The sequence below is a fragment of the Chamaea fasciata genome, unplaced genomic scaffold (assembly GCF_029207755.1).
Source record: "Chamaea fasciata isolate MVZ Bird 193981 ecotype frontalis unplaced genomic scaffold, bChaFas1.0.hap1 SCAF_1, whole genome shotgun sequence".
Taxonomy (NCBI): Eukaryota; Metazoa; Chordata; class Aves; order Passeriformes; family Sylviidae; genus Chamaea; species Chamaea fasciata.
Genome location: NW_027094086.1, coordinates 50185657 through 50201128, shown reverse-complemented (window position 1 = coordinate 50201128; position 15472 = coordinate 50185657). Strand labels below are relative to the sequence as shown.

At 41.1% G+C, this 15472-nt stretch overlaps 1 long non-coding RNA gene across 1 annotated transcript in view; it reads left to right on the top strand.

Annotated features, from left to right (window-relative positions):
* Window positions 1-525: 525 nt before the first annotated feature.
* The window catches only part of LOC136302141 (uncharacterized), a 59804-nt gene continuing 44857 nt past the window's right edge, over window positions 526-15472 (top strand). Inside the window, exon 1 of the long non-coding RNA XR_010724007.1 lies at window positions 526-659. This is a non-coding gene — a long non-coding RNA (uncharacterized lncRNA). The remainder of the gene's footprint in view (window positions 660-15472) is intronic.

Genomic DNA, 15472 nt, shown 5'->3' with positions numbered 1-15472 from the left:
CAGCCAGAAATTTGCAGCGCAACCTCATTTTTATTACAACAGCAAATCTCAGCAAATTGCTTTCTGCTCCTCTGTGGAAAGCAAGACAATCACACTTCAGAGCTCAAGGCTTGTACTTGTTTTCCCCACAGTGTTTTCAGCATCACAGTCTAGATATTACCGCATTTACTGTGTTATCCATCTCTCGATGCACATACATGCCTACACTGGTTCACCCTTTTTGCACCATCTGGTAATCCCTGATGTACTCCATCACTTTATCACCCAGGAAAGCAAAGAGGGAAAAGATAAGGACCACAAAGGTGCTCTATGGGTTTATATTAATTAAGCATAGATTAATCACTTGATTTCATTGTTGCAACATTTCTATAATAAGTCTATACTGAATCATTCAGAATGTTTTCCTTAATAAGCACAAAAGCTCAATACCCACCTGTGAAGAAAGGCAAGCAGGTGTGCAGACCTACTTCAGGCAACAGGCTCCAGCTGGGATTACTAACCTTTCTCCCACCCACAGCTACAAGAGTGCAGGATGTGCCTCTGTTGAGAGGCTTAGTAGACATTCTGTCTATCTTAACTGAATTGGTATTTAAAGTTTAGAAGCAATCTGAGGAAAAGCTGCACTGCGATCCGTGGGAAGCAGAGGGTGAAAGGAAAAGGTACTGTGGCTGTACAGTACAGTAGTGTGCTCAGCACACTTGTGCTTAGGGGGGCTCTTCTGTGGGGCTGGTCGCCTTTTTGAGAGGAGTTTCTCTCTTCCTGTGCCATGGGCTGACTCCCCTCTTCTCTTAGTTACTTTCCTTATTTTCCTACCTTTTGTTAGACTTTATCTCTTCTTTAAATGCTCCTTTTTTAAGTGAGTCCTGGAACAAAAGTTTAAAAAAATCTGATACTTGTGTGTTATAGCTCTTTTTGTTTTGCTTATGTCCTATTTTTTTTTCTAACCTGCTTCCTCTTCTCTTCTCATGCATTTGAATCCTAACGCTTCTCAAGGATAAGACCAAATTCTTTACAAGTTGCTGGAACAGTGACTTTCTATTAGAAGTCCTCAGGCATTGTTCTAACTTCTAAAAACGGTGATGATGTTGTTTCATGCACGTTGTGACTTATTGCTGTTATCACGTGCATAACTGATGGTTACTTGATGTGTGGTTTATTAAGGAACATTCAAAGTTGTTTCCTCTTTTGTTTTTAAAATATCAGAAATATGAAATTGTCTGAATGATTCCAAACTGTAGACAGCAGAAATGAGGCTCATATCAGCTTAAGCAAGGAGGAAATTATCAGATAGGATTGTTATGCATTGACCAAATTTAAAAAAAGTCTTGCTATGGGAAACTGTCATTTAAATGATTGCTACTTATTCTGAAAATGCATAATTATGGTATACAGCTAAGCGATTTATTGTGTCCTGTACCATAAGGTTTCCAAATTGTTGTGGAAATACTCACAGGAAGCAGTGATATGTTCCAAAGAGCAGAATTTTTGTTTCTCTGTTACTTGCATTTATAGAAAAAAAAAGATGTGAAGAGCACGATATTTTTTAATTAAACACCAATTTGACGTATGCAAGGTCCCATATTCAAATAGAGGATTTGGAACAAAAAAAGGGTCACATTGTGGTTTTGTTATATGCTGAGAAAAACCCAGATAGCACTGAATCTGAGAACTGATGCTTTCTCCAAGTTTCTCCTCTTTGTGCCTTAGCAAATACAGGATGCTTGCTCTATGGAAAGTAAAACTTGAAATCCGCTGTTGTGAAGGGTTTGGTTCTTAGCGTGCTGTAGTGCTTTCCCACATGTCTCCCTCTTGAGGAATTTATGTAATGACTTAAAGGTAATACTGGCAGCAAAGTGGTGAACCAGACCCACTGGGGCAATGTCTGGGACTTCATCTCATGTGAGTGTGTGAGGAGAAAAGATATACCTGAGCAGTGAGTAGGAAAGTAAGTGTACCCTTTTGCTGCTGCAGCCTGCTATAGTGACAGGTGTCTTGCAAGATGTGCTGGATATGTAATTAGGATGAGAGTTCTTTATACTGCAAATTCTGAAGGTGTATGAATCCTTTTTCATAAAGTAGCTATTGACTTTGGGTAGGATTTGCAACCAAACATCTTGATATAATTCTTTACAAACCTTCCTGTCTTCTGACTTATGTTGCTACAATTGATTCCTGCTAAAGGTATTTCTGCTGCTGTACAAACAATGTGTTCTTGATGCCTCTTTCTGGAAGTGCAAATCCACTTTAATCATAACAATCTCTGCACTGGAAATAAGAGTCACTGACATTTAATAGAAGCAGAGGAAACCCTAGAAGTGGAGCACTTTCTTCCCTGTGTAATGCAATGTTATAACAGGCTGGGAGAGGGAACATTTGAAGTGGCAAAGAAAAATAATGACTCCAACCAAAATAGCATTATCTCTTCATTGTCTGTCAGTGTCTTCTCCCCTGAAGTAGGGAAAAAGGCCTATTTCAAAAAGGAAATGGCACAGTATGTCCTTTGAAGCTCTTGGTGGCAGTGAAGTGTCACAAATATTTCAGTGCAGAAACTGCGATTGGATTCTGCACATCAGGTTGAGACTAGAGTCTGAGGATGTGTAACATGAATTGCCCTGTGCTGGCCAGAGGCTCCACTGTTATTCTTATGCATTATTTACACCAGCTGCCTTTAAATATCATACTAGGGATTTGTCTGTAGATTGTCTCTTTATTTTGTGTTTAGATAGATGGTTCAATAACTAAGGGAACCAAAAGCAAAGTATATCTTACACTGAAATCCCTTCAGCTTTCCTGTATGCAGTTGCAACCCCTCACCTCTCTGTACATCTTTTTGGATTAGTGTTCAAGCTGTTGAAATGTAGCTGATGTAATTCACAGCGTGAGCCTTTGAGAGTAGGAACACTACCATTATTCCCCCTCCTTTCTCACCAGGGATGTAAATGACTGAGTACCTCTGTTTTGCTAAGGAAAAGTTAATGCCGTATAGGTCAGAGTACAGATGTGCTGTCAGCAAACACAAAGAAGCGCCAAGGTGCTCGTCCAAGTGTTTTTCCAACAGTCTAATGAGATGAGGCATGAAAAGTATAGGGCTTTGGCAGCAAACTGGCCAGCAGTTGCCTACCCTGCACTGTTGGATGCAGCTTGGTAAATATTCCCATTCCCCATCTTACTTGTCCTGATGGTTGCTGCTGGTAGCTGCTGACAGATAATTAAACCTGCTTGGTATAATACTGTCTGCAAGTGTTTGCAGAAGTGGAATGGAAGAAAGTGGAAGTTTCACCTAGGGAGATTAGAGGGGAGGAGATATTTTATGAAGGCAGAAGAATTCGAAAGCAAATGTGTTTACAGCATTTACATCTTACAGCTTGTAAGATGCTGTTTTCAAAAGATGTAGATAGCATTTTGACCTATATATTTATGATAAAGATTTCCAGTTTGTCTTTGTTAGAGAAGGAGGCTTCTCCCCTCTTTCATCTCCAAGAGGGAAGTTTCCTGGTGCTGCTGAACAAGACCAGTCAGTTGTGATTTATGTTCTGCATTTATCACTTTGCAAACTTTGTTCAAAAACATAATTATTACTTAAATTACCCAAACCGGACAATTCATTTCTTCTATTGGCTAGTATTGTGGGACTATTTTATTTTTTAATGGGTTTCTGAATCACTTAAGATGCTTCTATGCTTTATTTGTTACTTGTAGCTCAGCGTTTACAGGTTGCTCCGCGGCCTTTGGCAGTGCAGATGGTTTTCCTTCTGCACATAACCATACTGCCGAACATCTTTTCCTCTCTCGAAGGTTGGAATAAGGCAATAAATAATTACTGGCTCAATCACCATTCTTAACTTACAAGGAAGAGGAAACTATTTTGAGGATGTTGCCACAGTAGCCAGTGAGCCGATGTGATCTAAGCGCTGCAGTGGTGAGGATTGTGGGCCTGGATCTTAATGCCTTTCTAGGCACACTTAAGGTGCGTTTATGGACTCATTTGGGCTTGTTCATGTGTTATCCTGTTAGTTTCTGCTGCTTGCTTCCAAGGCATCACTATGTGAACCCACAGGTTCTTTTCTGCATCCAGGTACCCTGCTGCTTCTACTTGCAACTGACCAGGACACTTGTAAACCTGCAAGGTACAGTATGAACAGGAGTCGTGGGGCTGAAACACAGGTACCTTTCCACTGACAAACTCGCAGTTAATCTTTGGTTTTCTTTTTATTTCCACTTACCTTTCCCCTTGCTATTGCAACCCCCTATCCAGAGGAAAAGCAGCACTTTGTGTTTCTGTGTTCAGGTGAACACTTCCTTTGCTGAATATTTCAGAGAAGTCTTAAAAGCTCCAGACTTCCAGCAGAGTTTACTCTCTAGGGGCAGCTGGAGTGCCTGTTTTTCACACACATCTGGTGCACAGCAAAGCACAGTCAAATCATGCCCAGTAAATTTGGTGGCTTAGCAGAAGCTCACACAATAACAGGGGTTGCTGGCTTAATCAGGCCTCTGCTAGACTGAGCTGTTCTGCCGCAAATACCTCATACTTTTCCTGGAAAAGCCTGATGAAAGCTGTGTGGCAACCAAGGTCTGGTCATCCCACATCCCTTTTGTCCTCAGCAGAGTACACAGCCTGGTCTGTCCTGTCTTCATACTCCTCTTGGTAATTCTACTGCAGAAGGAAATATGGTCTGGCATCTACTGGAGGGCTGGTGAAAGAATAGAGGTGACAAAGATATCACAATAAACACAAAATGCTCCACCCTGCCCTGTGGGGTGCAGAAAGCCAAGGGATCTTTGCAGGAGATGGGCAGCACTGTCCGGTGAGCTGTGGTGGGCAGTGGGGACAGGCAGGCTCTGCTGATGCAGAGCTCCACAGGAATGGGAGAAGCTGCCTGACTGGAGGGCAAGATGCTGTCTCCATTGTCAGTGTGATGTTGTTAGCAAGGGAAATTATTTCTTATATGTGTGGATGGGAGAAAACTGTGGTCCGGGAAAGTGCTTGCATGGCAATGCCCCTTGCAGCTGGTGGTGTCACTGCCTGCCTCAGAGACTGCAGTGACCCCAGAGCAAACACCTCAGGAGCTGAGCCCAGAAAGGGAGTGCTGTCTAGTGTGGATTTGCTGTGAGCACAGCTGTGATATAGCAGGGCAAAGATTCATTCCATGGTGACTCCTTTCCATGATCCCTCCCAAGTGCAAAGGGAAGGCTTTGGCATTGCAGGAATTTAGAGAATGAGACTATCTGCATAGTTATATCATGTCTTCAAGCAAAGAATGGAAATGTTTAAGAAGATAACTTGGTAACCAATAAAGTTATTAACTGCTACTAAGAAATAGAAACAGAAGTGGCAGAGCTGAGGTGTTCTTGTACATGCCTGCATGTTTTGGGTTTTTTTTTTAAATTAGAAGCTCCTGGTGTATTGACAACTTTTCAATGATGTTCTGCTTGAGGCTCGTTTTGGGGAATTATATCTATATCAAATCACATTAACAGATATTGGCAAGCATGTCAGTATTACAGCCTGTCTTAAGGTAAATGTTGGACCTGTATGTGGGGTGTAGAAAGAGCCTGGTATGGTAAAAGGGATATTTGAGCCAAAGAGCTATGTTTTAACAGTCAGGGAAGATAGCATTACTCAACTGCTTCTCCCCTCCTAAATAACTGTGTCCCTCATAGTAATTGTTCCAATTCTGTTCTGTGAACTGTGACTATGTAGTTAATGAAAGTTGAAATGGGAGCTAGAGAATGAAGTACAGTTTTGAACACCCATAATAAGGTAGAATTAAATAGAGGGACCAGAAAGCTATATCCCTGCTCACAATGAGTAGCATCCTCTTTCTGTGCTGGCCTCATTACAGAAAAAGGGACTACAGAGACTCAAGTTCCATTTAATAGGAATTAATCTATCAACAGTCTGGCCTGGGATTAAAAGCAGAATTAAGTTTTAATGGAGCATAAACACTTTAAGGGTTTTCCATTTTTTTCAAATTTGTTCCTTTCCTGAAAAAAAGAGTTAAGTGCTTAATGCAAATGTGGGACTGGGTAACACACAGTGTGAGTGAGGGGAAGATGATTTAGGTGAGTGAATGAATTTTCAAATAGAAGGAGTGGAGATGGATGACAAGAGAAGTTAAACAAATAGCACATAATTAATTCTCACAATTTAATCTAATGCTTTGTGACATGGCTGTCACTAACATTGTCAGAAGCTATAAGTGAAATGGGATTGAAAAAATTTCCAGGCAGCAGTAATCTCACTGTGTTGGAAGAATGTTTTTCTAAGATGTGTGTCCCTGGCTATATACAGCTCAAATATACATGAAAGAGGAACTTAAAAAGCTTAAGTTGTTCTGTACTGACTTTCATCTTAGATGGCTGGTGTCACTCCAACTAGTGATATATAACCCATATGATTTTAAAAAATTGTATTTATTTTTGTGATTGCCTTCCAGTGCACTGTCAACAACTATAAAAAGGCCATTGATGCATCTGATATATCATTTTTACTGATTAATTTATAGATATGTCATTGGGATTTTTTTCCCTATTTGAAAGCATTTGTTTTCCCTGCTAAGCACCTGAGATGGACAGTGTCTACAGAGCAGACATTGGCTTGTGGCTTGTTTTTTTTGGATTTCTCGCCACTATATTTGGGTAATGCTCATCTGGGAAGAAGCTGCTCAAATCCAGCAGATTGCAGAGGGGATGTGAGCAGAGGTCAAGTGCAGTAAGGAGTAGAAAATAGCAGAGAGCAGAAAGAAAGGATCAGGGCTTGATAGAGGGCCAGAAAGGAGGAAAGGGAGAAAACTGAGGCTTGAGGGGTTTTTTCAGAAGAATGATTAAGGAACTTCAGGAGGGACTAGGTTGGTGATGGACCTTTCCCATCTTAGCGTTAAGTAGGTGAGGCAAGGAGCAGGGAGTGTGGATGAGTAGAGGAAGCTGTACAGGGATTACTGGCTACAAACCCAGAGCAGGGAAAAGGCACTGAAGATGGTGTAAGTCCAACAACAGGCAGATATTTAGAAGATCTTGTCAATGAAAACAATGCATATGAACATCCAGTCATAAATGGACTTCGGATCATCACTGCACAGGCCTTACAAGTTTTTCCAGCTGGATTTTTACTGAGGATTAACTAGTTCCCATGACTGCAACTGCAGTTGGACATCTCCACATTGAACCTGGAGACTCTTTGTTAAATTTTCAAGCAAATAATATACTATTATCAACCCCAGCTGGTCATGTTGGGTCCCCAGCTGGCTATGTTAACTGTGTCTTGTTAGTGGCTTACTGGAAAACATTTCTGTAGAGAAAATATGGCTCCTTTGGCATAAGCTAAAAGAATAATATTAGGTTCTGGGCCCAGACCTGCTGAATGCCTGAAACTGTTGGCTATTTGTCTCATAAATAAAAACTGTCCAATACCTAGACATGCAATGGCCTGGGCTGTTCAGTAGATGTGTTTTCAAAGCAGTGTAAGAATTTGTATTTGAGTAAACATGAAATGCTATTATCCCAAGCTTTCATTACTTTTTCTAACAAATTTTTTGCTTGTAGAAGGCAATAAGTTTACCATGAACTGTGGGATCTGAATATGAAGTAAGATATAACATTTATAGAAAAAGCTTTTTTGCAAATTCTTCATCTGCTAGTGCTAATTATAAGATGGAGCAAACTTTAATGTGTTTGCAAGCGTTGTCAACTGGCTTCATGTCCTAAATGAGAGCGTGTATCACCAGACAACTTGAATTTTTGATTAGAAAATATCTTGGCCACATCCACACCTGCTGTTGGCTCAACCACTTGAATCTAGAGGCGTACTACAGAAAGCAGATTTTTGTAGACACAGCTTACGTCAGTGAGTTACACAACTAATAGGGGTGAATTATTGTGATTTAGTCTAGTGGGAAATAGCTGACTGTGAGATTTTCTTCTCTTCTTAACCTTGTTAATGCAAATCCTTATAGGAAAACTTGTATTGCAACTCTTAATTTTCTTTCTTATGTTCTGGCTTAAATTACTTGTCCAGCTCACTTGCTTTAATCCTTGCTTAGGGGAGGCTGTCAGAAGTTCTCACAAATTTGCAAAGCAGAAGCCTGCATCCAACAGAGACCAGTATCTGGAAGAAACAGCATAGTTAGGGGTGAAAATTCTGGTGGATATGTAATTTTCAGATAAATAAATATTCAGTAAACTGCAAATGTTGGCAGGCATATCTGACTGGGGTATGGGTGGTCAGCTGCTCAGCCACAGAAAGGTGTGCAACAAATAAACACTTGTATGATAAGAGTGTTTCCTCTCTCTGTTTTTTCCTCCAAATTTTCAGGGACAAATGTCTGTCACAGCTATTGGCAGTGACACTGATGGCTTGACAAGGGCAGTTTCTAACTTTTGAGGTCAATACCAGGGTTTGAAATTCTATATCTGTTCTAATCTTTGTCCTAACACTTTTCATTTACCAAGTTTGCAATAAGCTGCAGAATTTTCCTGGGGGTTACTCTCAGGAAACTGCACACGGACGCCAAAGCCCCAGTGATTGCAGGGAGGGGACAAAAAGAAAAATCAAAACTTCTGACCAGGTCAAGACCATTCAGGAAGCTAGGCTGTGGCCATTCAAAAATCACTAAAGGAATAACGGCAGGACTCATTCCATAGACAGCAAGTGGGACAATTCTCGGTAGGAGCCCTTTGAGGATAGAAGAAAGATGCACCAAATGAAACCATCCTCTGATGAGACACTAACATCATAATACTAGTTACAGCAGTAAAAAAGATTAAACTGAAACTTTATCCAGATTCTGGGCCAGTTTCAGAGGTCATAAAAAGCAACTGAGCAAAGAGCTAAATTGGAAGCCAAGGAACTTTTTAACTTGACTTGCACCAAGTTTTCAATAACGATAATCATTAAACAGAAATATCTCCTGATTTAGGAAGGTGGAAAACTTTTTATTTCATAAAAATGAAGGTCAGGCAAGAATTGTTTAATATTCCATGTTTTTCAGTGACAAATCAATGCTGTGAGTTGTAAAATGTCTGAATATATTTGTTGGGGAAACTAAGAAGTGTGCAACTTTTAGCTGCTGTGGGATGTTAGAAGGAAGATGTATCCAAATTGCTGGTGATTCTATTCTTAGTACATGTATTCTTGGTAAAAACAGATCTGCAACTGTCTCCTGGGTATCACTTACCTAAAAACTGAAATTTAAGCTGCAGGAGGATAAAAGTGACTAAAACTTTCCCATATTCTCCCTTCCAAAGGATATGAAGGGGTGTGGGTAGGCACCATATGAAGTGGTAGGCCCTAATCTGCTGGAGCTCCCCCACTCTTGCTGTGTGTGACAGCAAAACATGACTTACCTGTGCAGAAGAGCACATCACTGATATCTGCCAGGTGACTTAATTTTTGTTTTCCTGTCTCTTCCCTTTAGAACTTTGAGAATTTTTATTCTGTGGACAACCATGATGCTTGCTGCCATTGAAGGGAAGACAAATCCAATTTTTCTTTGGTGGGGCTGGGGCATAAGTATGTGGACTTGAAATCAAGTTGGCAGCAATACTGAAAATTCTGTGTGTATTTTTTCTAAAGGTTGGGGAAATCATTGAGCTTAATAATTGGATGTTTTAAAAAATGTTGGCCAAAAGCATGTTATATAGTTGTATTGTGAAGAGCTGTCAATCCTTGAAGGGTAGGAGATCAGAAACCTGGTCTTAAATTTTGAATGAGAGGGCAGCAGCTTCCCAAAGAGGGAGTCTACCTATCATGGCAAACTTCTTCCCCAACTCCACATACTCAGTTGTTCTTGTCAGAGGGCTCTTTTTTGGGGCTCTTGCCAAGGACAATGTCTCAAGAACTTTGGCATGAGGCTGGAATAGTACCATGAGCTGGCTTGCACTGGACTTCATCTTGCTGTGGAAAGACAGGCAGTGCTTCAGCAGTAGTATGGCCTAGAGGAGCTACAGAAATTGAGGCAGACATAAAGCTGGTCACTGAGGAAATAAGATGTTCCAGTGTCAAAGATGCTTAAATTAGAAACATTTGTTGGTTCAAGATAACCAGCTTCTGTTTTATAGCTGTTTCATTACCAGCTTTCTGTTACCATTGACTCAAGGGTTTCCTTGTGCCTGGTCACCCTTTGATGAAATGAAATGTGTGTTAGTTGTGCCCCTTGATAGCTCCATGAGCTTTCTCAAACTCTGCCCTTGCTTGGGGATGTGTGAGAGATACAGCTGGAAGAGAAAGTGGAGTCTTGGGCTTGACTGCTGCCTACATCTCATATGAAAGCAAAACCTGGACTTGACAGTGGCCCTTCTCCAAAGCAGCAAGAAAAAATCCACAGCTCTGAAGGATAAAAATATCTTTAGGTTCCCAGTAGCTCCAGGAGAGCAGTTGCTTCACAGCATGTTAGTCTGTTACATACTCACTCATTTTCCCAAGAGTTTTGAATAGATTTTTTTTTTCCACTGTTTTGAACAACAGTGTGAGGCAGGTAAATTTTTGTAGGCTTTTTATTTTAAAGTTATGTAAATGTATGCTATGGGAAGACTTGTATGAAATGTTATTTATATACTTGGGAGACTGTTTGATGAGGTATTATTGTCATTTTCTCTGTGATTCTAGACACTCTGAAAAGGCCTTAATGTCACACGTTAAGCACAAATAGAGATGCAGCAGAACAGGGGAGTGATTCATAAGAATAGCACTGTGCTTTCCTGCTGCTGCTGTTCTGCTCATGATTTGTAGGAAAGCTGTAGTGAAAAGCAAACCTGCTGCTTAAAAAGGCTTTTCAGGTCTTAAATTACAAAAACCTCTCTGTTGGCTTGGCTGACTGCTTCTGAGCTTTAAGCTGTCCAGTTTCCCTCAGATGACCTAACTTGTGGTACTTTCATTAGCCCTGTACAGTTTGGTCCCTGAAAAAGAAACTTGCAGGCAGAGAGCAAGTGTGACTGTTCACAATGCTCAGGACTCCCAGAATTGCAGGAAAGTTGGTGAAATGACATACGCAGCTTGTGTGAGATATCTGTGGAGACTGTCTGCTTAAAAAAACCCCAAACCAAGATAACCTTCACAGTGCCCAATCCAGCCTTCAGCCAGCTGGTTTTCTTGGCAGGGGAAGGTGCCACATGGAAGTTCTGGTGTGTGTCCACCCAGTGACACAGATTGGGTGAGCCCCTTCTGCTCCCTGAATATGTGTGCCTGAAGCAAACAAAGATCTCTCTGCAGGGTTGTGGAGGCTGCAAGCCCCTGCCTGACAGCATGATCCAGAGCTCAGGAGAAAGGAAGGGTTCTGTTTTCTGCTGCCTCCAAAGTGTCTAAAACTGTCCACTGCGTGGTTTCTGGAGGAGGAACTATACAGTGTTGCCTATATGTTCAGATGTTAAGGTCACAAGAGACTATTCTGGTCATCCAGTGTTTGGGGCTTACTTTACATTATGGACTTCAAGGGGTTATTTCCTACAATGGATTGAGTTATCTCTTTAAATATTTAATCTTTAAGGACTCCAGCCTCTGCTGAGTCTACCACCTACCAGATAAGCTCTTTCAATGTCTAATTATCCTCACAACTAAGAAATGGCATCGTGTTTCAAGGTTGAATTTATAGATCTGTTTTCCTTTTGGTTTGGGTGTTTTTTTTCATGATTTAGCTCTTCTTTTGGGTGATATTTTTTTCTGTAAATCCTTGCTACTAGATTAAAATAACATGAACAAATCTGAAATATATAGTTATACTTATAACCTTTGTATTTAATTTTCAACATCATGTTGCTTATTAGAACAGGATTTATTTAAAGAACAGCACAACTGGGAGGGAGGGAATACTGAGGTCTAATTAGTAAGCCTGCTCTCACTGATTAAACCCCAAACTTTTGGATTAACAATTTTTCACCACTCTCTCTTGCTTTAATTGCTCCTTGCACATGTCTATCTACAATGTTTCTATCAGTTTCTGACCAGGTCTTCCAATTTGACTTTCACAGCCTGTGTCATATTTTGAGTCAAATGTGTATCTCAGTGTTCTTTGGAATTAGCTGCTTGGCTGCAAGTCCTTTAAATGGATATGAACTTCTGCCCTTGGAGAATGCAGAACACCAGTACTGGGTCAGACCACAGGTTCATCTTCTCCAACAGCCTCTTTCCAGGAATGTCTGAAACAGAAATACTTCTGGGAAGAAGATTTAAAAAGAAAAAATCAAACTGATCTCCCTCTTGGCTGTTCCCCAAACTACCAATGCAAGTCAGCATAGATGCCAAAGCAGGAAGACCTCTAGAAAAATAGAATTTGGAAGTAATTTTTGCTTCTAGGCCAGGCATGAGGTTATTTCACAGGTGGACACATCCAAAACCACACAATGCTATTTAGTCTGAAATAATCTGCATGGTGATCAGTTTAGGCTTTGTGAAACTACAATGTGTGAACTGAAGAAGCCTTATAACAAAGCATGTGAAAAATATTATTTTGGGGTTTTTTTCTTTTACAGCTCAAATAAGGCTAACATAAGCACATAAATTCTCTTTCCGTTTAAAGGAGAAAAATATAAGGGAAAAATAAAGTACTCAGTAGCGGTAGAAGGGAAGGAGAAGAGTAAAATGGAATTTTTGAGTCTTGCACTTGCATGCTTTGTTGACTTCATTTGATTTCTAAATGGAGGAAGATGATGATGCAATCAAGCAAAAAAAAAAATCCTGGCTACTGATTCTATGTATAACTCTAACTGCAGACTTTTTTTAGATGTTACAGCCATTTTGTTTTGAGCCTATCAATATGAAATACAAATTATTTTTCCAGCACGTATCTCTGTGCAACTCCTATCCTATATTTAGGATAACCAAGTTTCTCTCTTTGTAATGTGAACTGGACTTGCCACTCCACAGTACAGAGAAGGTGTAAAAGAGATATGGTTTTGAGGGAGAAAAAAAATGCAGTTTTTTGCAAGCCTCCTGCTACCACTGAAGAGCTGTGCATATAAACTTATGCTTGTATCCCAGGGCAATTTGTTTTCAAATGAGTCTGCCACAGACATACAGGTGGCAGGACTTGAAAAAAGGGAAGGAGTAAGCTCTGAAAAGGGGGGAGGGGAAAGAAAATGCAGAGTCTGCACTGCACTGTCTCTGTTCCAGAGAACTGAGTGGACACAGACAAAACCACAAAATGAGTGATGTCTAAGCACAAAATTGTTTGCAGTGCCCAGAATAAAGTCTGGAATCACCAGACTTTTAAAATCACTATTATTTTGTTGTCAGTTATGTAGGCCTGAGCTACAAACCCAAACTTTGTTCCTTACAGCCAGAGCTTGACTTGAGAGTAGTTGCTTTTCTCTGCTCTGATGATGTAAGGCAAAAAAAGTCATGTAGCTGAGAGCCAGATGCCAACACTAGCAGGGGTCTGAAATGAGAATAGGAACAGCTTTTGCTGAGCAGAAGCCATAATGCCGTACTGCAGCAGAACACAGTTTAGTGCTTCAGCAAACCCATATTTATAGAAACCATCAGCACACAGCTATGGTCACACATCTGAAGGTTGCCTTTCACCCCCTTGTAAATATTTTTCAAACAAGACAGAAGGGTGGGAGATAGGAGAGAGCTTGGATGATGTTTAAATGTCTACAGCACTGGAATTTCAGTACCTGCTGCAGAGCAGCTAGCCCTTGCCTCCTAATCTGAAATACCAAAACTCACTCTTCTGAAGCTCTTGCCAGTTTTCACGCCCCCTTCCCACCCCCACAGCCTCACCACTACCGTCAGCATTTGCTATGCCATTTTGCTTCATTGCTCACTTGCTAAATATAAGTATGAGATTTTTCTTTCTTCTGAGAGCTGTGCTGTGCCATAAGCACTGAATTTTGACAACTTCTCCACCCCAAACCACTGAAAGCTATGGATTACCTACAGAGGAGCATAAGTCCATCTTCGGTGAAATCTTGTCTCCTGCACCCAAGAAAGCTCTTCAGTCTGCCAATTCATGGTGTCATCTGGCAGTGATGATCCCCCAAATCCAAACAGATCCAATCCTCTTCATCTGCTGAGGAAAGTTTTTAATGCAGGTTTGGGTATTCTTGTTCATTATTAGCCTATTTGCTTTTGATGCAGACCTAAAGTCCACTTAGTGTCTCAGTTTTGCTGGAGAAACCAGGGCTTCCTTTTCATCTCCTACTCAACACTAGAGCAGTCAGTGTTGTTGTTGCTCTTTCTGTCCATGTCCTCTCTGGGAAGCAGGAGATCTGGACCTGAGCCCCTTCTGTTCCAGCATTGACAGCTCTTAGCTTTGAGGTATTGCCCCAGTTACTAGGCTAGAGACCTGCTTGTGCAGCCCAAAGGAAGATGAGCTACCAGTCTAAGAAAATGCCCCGAGTAAGCAGAGGGACTATGAAGTGGAGTTGCTGTGAGGGTGGTAAGCTGGAGTACTGCTGCCTTTCAAGGTCAGATTATGTTTCATGGACACATATGAAAAAAAGAATGCATTGTGAGCAGGGACTTCAGCAGATCTCTGGTTCAGCCTTCTGCTCCAAGCAGAGTGACCAGATCAGATTACTATGGGATTTCTGGTCTTGAAAACCATAAGATGTATCCTGCACTGCCTCCCTTGCCAATCTGAATCATTCCACAGCTGTTTTCAGGGTGCAAGGGTCTCTTTGAATCCAGTCTGTGCCTCTCACTTCTCCCTATGCCCAGTGTCTTCCCACTGTGCACTACTGTGATGAGAATGCCTCCATTTACTAGGTAACCTCAAAGGCAGTGAGGGTCTCCTCTTAGATGCCCCTGGAGCTGTCTTGTCTTCAGGTTGAACATGCCTTGGTCCTTCAACCTCTCCTCAGAGGGCAAGTGCTCTAATCCTGACCAACCTAGTGGTCCTTTGCTGAACTCCTCTGTTGCGGGACCCAAAATCTGTGCACAGTGTTCCAAACGCAATATAAAAAATGCTTATCTGGAAGGGGTCATCCCCTCTCTTGATCTGGTGACTGAGCTTCTGATACCAGCAGCTCAAGATTGCTGTACAACCTTCTGTGCTGCTAGGGCATGCTGCTGGCTCACATTCAGCTGCTTGTCCTTAGTGGCCTCGGAGGCTTCTTCAGATGAACTTCACAGGCAGTGACTTGCTGAAGGATTCTAGAGCACTCTTCAAAAGCTCTTATGTTTTCATTGCCCTTGTACAGAATTGACTTAGTTTTCCTCTGAAGGAAGCTTTATAAATCTGACCATGTTTACCCTACCAGTCTTTGTTCAAGAACAGCGCTGGGTCATCTGGAGATATTAATTCAGTGAAATATGTGTTGCCTGGATAGCTGTTAACTATGCAGCTCCTCATTAGCATTTTCAGAAGCGCCTGAAGATTTAATGGGAAAGAAAACAATTATTCCAAATTACATTGATTTCTAGTACAAACAGAATTTATGCAGATATTCCAGTATAGATAGGTGTAAGGGATTACATCAGTACATGCGTGCATATAAAGATTTGCTTGGTTACCAGTGCTCCTGATAGTAGCAGCTG